The sequence below is a fragment of the Tenrec ecaudatus genome, chromosome 1 (genome assembly GCF_050624435.1).
Source record: "Tenrec ecaudatus isolate mTenEca1 chromosome 1, mTenEca1.hap1, whole genome shotgun sequence".
Taxonomy (NCBI): domain Eukaryota; kingdom Metazoa; phylum Chordata; class Mammalia; order Afrosoricida; family Tenrecidae; genus Tenrec; species Tenrec ecaudatus.
In genome coordinates, this window is record NC_134530.1 from 258,515,506 (window position 1) to 258,521,581 (window position 6,076).

The 6,076-nt window shown below is 41.6% G+C and overlaps 1 pseudogene; it reads left to right on the forward strand.

The window, feature by feature from the left end:
* The first annotated feature begins 3,175 nt into the window (after positions 1–3,175).
* Positions 3,176–4,302, forward strand: LOC142440211 (ubiquitin-ribosomal protein eS31 fusion protein-like; annotated as a pseudogene).
* Positions 4,303–6,076: the final 1,774 nt, after the last annotated feature.

Here is a 6,076-nt window from a genome sequence, read left to right on the forward strand (position 1 = left end):
GTGAAAGGGCAGTCATGGTGCCCCTTGGACTTGAGGATGGGGAAACTTTGTCTTGCTTCTTCTGCACATCCTGTCAGGAGAGAGTGATCCTCCCTTGGAGTAGGACATCATGCTTGATAAAGTCGATGGTCCGCAAAAAGAGATAAGATGCTCAGCAAAGATGAATTGACACTGTGAACCTAGCTATGGGACCAACCATGTGTACTAATATGAAGAAGATACCGTGCCATATAGGGTAACGATGAGTTGGAGAGTACTTAATTTCACCTAACATCACCGAAGACATCTTTTTGTGTCCCCTAAACATATGATGTGTGCCCAAATACTAGTCCTAAGGTTGGTGGTGTAAAACCACCCAATGAAAGATCCCTTCAAACCAAATCAAACTCTCAGTTATCTAGGCAATTCTAACTCACAATCACCCTACCCAGGAGTTTCTGAAAATATGAATTCTTTGGGGAGTAGACAACCTCATCTTTCACTTATAGAGTGGTTGGTGGCTTTGAACTGCTGACCTGGCTGTTAACAGCCCAGTGTTTAAACTACAGTGCCACTAGGGTTCCTTATTTAATTAAATCCTATGGAGTAGTTCTGCTCTTTAGCACGTGGGGTATCACAAGTCAGTATTGTCTTGAGACAATTATTTTTACCAAAATTCCCTTAGAAGCAGTTCTACAGAATCTAGAATACATTTTCCTTACAAAACAGTGCTTCCGATGATAACACTTCATATTATTGCATAAACTCCTAATTAATCTACAAATCAGTTGATTTAGATATCAACAGTACCGTTTTTCCTAACTAGTGTGTGGAACATAGAAGACCTTTAGAACTGCTACACATCCATTCTTTTCTCTTACTCAGCAAAGTTTCACAGAAAACTCTTATTTAAAAATAGGGACAGAATTCATGGTTAATTCAGTTTGGCTATATGACAGCACTTTCACTCACTAATCTCATAAATCCTCTAAAACCCTGTAGAATAAGAATATTCTCCCACTTCTGAAGTTGAGAGCCCTGTCCTTTCTATAGAAAATGCCACCTGCTTTCGAGTGTGAGGTGCCAAGAGCATCTCTCCTCCTTTGGCAGGAACAAAGGCTCCTACTCGGGCCCCAGGGCTCCAGGAATGGGGTGGTGATGTTAGGCGCTGTCGAGTCATCTCTGGTCAATACTTACCTGCCTGGATGGTTGAAAAGAAGATCTGGCCCCAACGTGGAACGGGATTTTGAGACAAATCCCTATGCATTCTCTTCTAAGCTATGCTTCGTCACAGGGTGCAAAACGCAGCCTTGCTAGTCAGTCTTGCTTTGCTTCTAAGTGGAACAATGTCTTCCTCGTCAGATGTACAGTAGTTTTACTCTAAAGATCTCATGCACTTTATGGCATAATCAAGCACTCAAGGGAAGGGCATATATTGAATCATCCCCCCACCCCCCGTTTGTTTTGGAAGTTAGTCTTTTACCAAAAAAAAAAAAAGATGTGTCTGTGGGGCAGTTTCCTGACCTGGTGACATTGACACTTACGCCATCTGCTGCTTGCACCTCGTGGCCCAGCTGCCCCTCGTGGGTGACTGCTGCCATCAGCACTGTGTTTGCTCAGCCTCCCAGCAACTCACTGCACACTGTATCCCGTGAGGGGACTGGTGTACCCTGCTTCAAAACACTAGTCCATGTACTGCTCTTCATCTCTGTATACCGTTTATCCGGAGGCACATCCTGTTTCCTGGTGGTGGGCTGGGAAACCTTACCTCACTTGGAAGAGCCTGGAGAGGAATGGGATGTGGTAACAATTAGTTCCTGAAACAGGAGATGGAGCCTAGACCCTCAGTCTAAATTCATCTTGTACATGGGACCACTTGTTACATAACACACAGCACCTGGGAGCATGATGCTTCTTCTGCTTAGGGTGGCATCCAACACAAATACCACTTATTTATTCCAAATTAACTGTGTGTTACCTGGCGGCGGATCCAGGGAATGTCAGGAATACACCTAGGAAAGGCCCCTTCCCTCCCCTGGAGTCTCCTGGGAGGACATTATCCCAGCAGAGCTGTGATGGAGATTATGAAAGGACAGTGTCTTGGAGGTTCAGAGATGAGCTTACGTTGACTTCTCTCAGAAGGCCACAGGAAATATAGTCAGTCTGTTGTTCTCAGCAGATTTCATCAATGTAACAAAGCCGGCTGGCGACCATTTGTTTGAAACCTGGAAACTGGCTTGATGAGAAAGCCCAGTCATTGGTGCACTGATGGGTTCTGACTGGGAAAATGCCACTCCTTGAGGGTGCAGCCCTTGGTACTTCTGTTTCACAATCGCTACAATTGGTGAGAGCGAAAAATTCCTGTGAGCAGGGCAGTGAGCTATAACCAAACCTTCCTGGCTCACTGAGCGCACATGCTTCCTCTTCCGGGGGTGGGTTTCCAAGAGAGAGATACAATCAGGTATACCATTAGCATATTTTCAGAACAATTACCTACAACAAGTGTTTTTTCAAAAATCAATTTGACTTTCTTGTTCCACAACACAGTGTTTGGCAGGAAGTCACCAGTCTATTGACTTTACTAATAAGATGAACACACTTCCTTGGACATACAGAATGGCAGAAGCTGATTTCCTTCCCACCTCATGTAAGGAAAGTCAACTGAGCAAATACCAGAGTTAACTAGCTGGCAAGATCCCTTCCCTGCATAGGCAGGACGGCTCAAAGGCATCAGAATCCCCAAGGAAGACTGGCAAAAGGAGGACACAGAACACAGCACAGAAAGAAGAAAAGGATGGGCCTTCTTTCTGGATATTTGTTTGAAAGCAATAACATTTTTTTAAAGTCTAGAAAGTCTAACTGGGGCCAGTTAGTGAAATGATTGTAAGTGACTTTTGAAGCACAGTAGAAACATCTTGATAATTTTAACTGGTTCCTTGAATAAACAAGACTTAGTATGATTCAAAGCAATTATATTGTTGTTGTACTACTTCCTAAAACATGCTCAGTGAGTTTGAAAAGCAAACCTCTACTCCGCTCCTGGATATAACATCAAACCATTTTCATGGTTCTCTGGCCAGTTTTTTGTATTAGAAAATTCAACCAGAACTTAAAATGTAAAAGCAAACTCAATTATGAAATTGTCATGCTCTGTCCCAACCAAAAACAGAATCCCACATGTCTTACTACAATACACATGCAAATCCTGTTCCAGCAAGGGAATGGTAAGTTGCTGAGAGAAAAGGGGATTGGGCTTGGTTTTTCCCTATGTTGCTTACCAGAAATCACTGGGGCTCGATGAGGGAGGGAGGGACACAAAGCAAGGAAGAGTATGTTTTCATTTGATTGGTGCTGTCTTATAAAAGGCCAGGGGCCCTGAACCTGGCATAAGTTTATAGTAAATTTGCCTTTGGGAATTTTTATGGGTTCACTGATGTAAGGTTGGGGTTGGGGGAACAGAAATATTTGCTTATACGTGATCAAATGAAAATGATACGTTGTCTTCTGGATGATTCAAGGAAAATACTATTAATTAGGATATTTTAATTTGGTGGCAAAATTAATGTGCTGGCAGTAGAGAACAAAGAATGTGCAGCCAAGCTAGTAAGCAACAGCGCAGGATTTAAATTCTGGTCTCATCTTCTTCTGGCCATGTTCCTCTGTTCACCACGCAGCCAATCTTCATTTTACTACGATCATATAAATACATTGACAATAAAATTTTCCTCATTGACACAAGAGAAAACTGTACCCGTTCAGAATGTGTCATGCTTTATTCTTCCATGTTTTTCATATTTTATATTTTTAAAAAGGGAGTGCTCTTTTTAACAATTACATGAGGTTTTCTGATCCACCATCTGCCGTGGAGCTGCCGCCCAGACACAGGTCTTCGTGAAGACCCTTACGGGGAAGACCATCCCTCTCGAGGTCCAACCCTCAGATCTGATAGAGAATGCGAAGGCCAAGATCCAGGACAAGGAGGGAATTCCTCCTGATCAGCAGCGGCTAATCTTTGCTGGCTGGATGACGGACCTACCTTGTCATTCAGAAGGAGTCCACTCTTCGTCTTGGGCTGAGACTTCATGGTGGTGTGAAGAAAAGGAAGAAGTCTTGCATCACTCCCAAGAAGAACAAGCATAAGAGAAAGAAGGATACATTGGCCATCTTAAAATACTATAAGGTGGACGAAGATGGCAAAATCAGACGCCGTCGGCGCGCGTGTCCTTCAGACCAGTGTGGTGCTGGGGTTTTCATAACTGTGAGTACCATGTCTGTGGGAAGGGCCGTCTGACCCACTGCTGCAACAAACCAGCAGACACGTAACCGTGTACTGGTTAACAAAGGACATGAACAATATATATATGAATATGTATCTTATATATGAATATATATATATGAATTTCCAGTTCACTTTTTTCTCATAGGCTGTATCTTCTATCAAATTCAATGTTCCCTTAAGAGGAAATTTTTATATTAATGACTCTCATTACAAGCATTCCATTACATGTTTTTTCAGCTATTTGTTTATTTGGGTAGTCAGACCCAAAATCAGACTGGCTAACTAATCCAAGAAAGTGTCATAGTCTTACATCCAACCCAACTTGACTACTTGTTTTGTTTTGTTTTCATATTGTATTCCACTTTACTTAATTTTCAGACAAGATTTTCATCACGTATGTGAGTCACAACTTTGATCCAATCCCTTAAAGGGAATTGGGATCAGAAGTTATCACTCTCAAGAAAGCTTATCTTAACTTTCAAGAAGTTGGAAGGAATAATCCAAGTTTGTATACAATGTTAGTAAAATCTCTGAAAAATAACAACAGACTGAAGAACTAGGTAGCTCCTGAAATGGCTAAAAGGAGAGAGTTTCTACTATGGACAATGGTTCTGGGGTCTGCTAGGCCCCACAGTGGGGCGGCATCTCCTCTTGGGTAGGCCTGCCTGGAATTATTTCAGATGAACTATTTCTGTTATTTGAAAAACATACCACTTTTTTAAGGCTATTATGCTAATAGCCTTAAAAAGTACAACCATTAGATTTTATTCCTAGGAACTTAACAAAAAATTTCTAAATGTACTTGGTTCTTGCTAAAAATTTTATAATGTAAAAACATGAGTGTTTTCGTTTTATCTTTGTTCAGTAAAAGTTTTTTTTTAGCTTAATGACTTTTGCCCATATAGTTCTAAACACTAGTCATCTATGATAAGTGAAAGAAATGCTGTCATTGATTATTCTCTAAGCATGTCCCTCATTTGGGTTCTGGGCGCCAGCAGGAATCAAGGGGATTCTTGGCATTAGGGTGGGTGCAGGTCAGGGTATCAGCTATGGCCCCTCTGCCCCCTTCCTAGCCTATCTGAACTTCTGACCAATTAGCCAATTCTCCTCTTTGTTTGCTTTCCTCAACAGTTTTATTGGCATATAACTCACGTGTTATACAATTCAAGAGTTCAATCGAGAAGAGTTGTATACTCATCACCACAGTTGGTTTTAGAACATCTTCTTCATCCTTGCATTCATCATTCTGAGCTCCCTGTTGGCCCACAACCTCCCTGCCATGCCCTCAAGGAACCTTTAACCCAGTTACTGTCTCGATAGGCTTACCTCATATGCAGAAAGACATTTAAAAAACAAACTAAACTAACAAGAATAACAAAGTAAAACAGATGAAAACCTCCATTGAAAAGAAAGCAGAGAATATGAAAAACTAGAAGAAATTTAAATGGACCATAAGGAAGATCAAATGATCTGGTGCTAGATTTCCTCCTAACTGCCCCTGATGGATCCCCTCTGATGATGGACCATGGATGTGAAGGGCCTTGCTAACATGTAGAATGCCTTGGAAGGTAGATTGTTGCAGATACAATTCTCCTGCTTTTGTAGAGATAAAATGTCACAGTTCCAGAAAATTCATCTATCTATCTTGTGAAGGACCATAATGCTCTCTATGCTAATAACATTTGCATGTAAAAGAGGTGCTCAGCTGCTCACCAAAAGGTTGATGGTTCAAGTCTACCCAGAGATGCCTAAGAAGAAAGATCTAGCCATCTACTCCTGAATAATTTAGTCGTTGAAAAACTCTTTGAAGCACAAGTC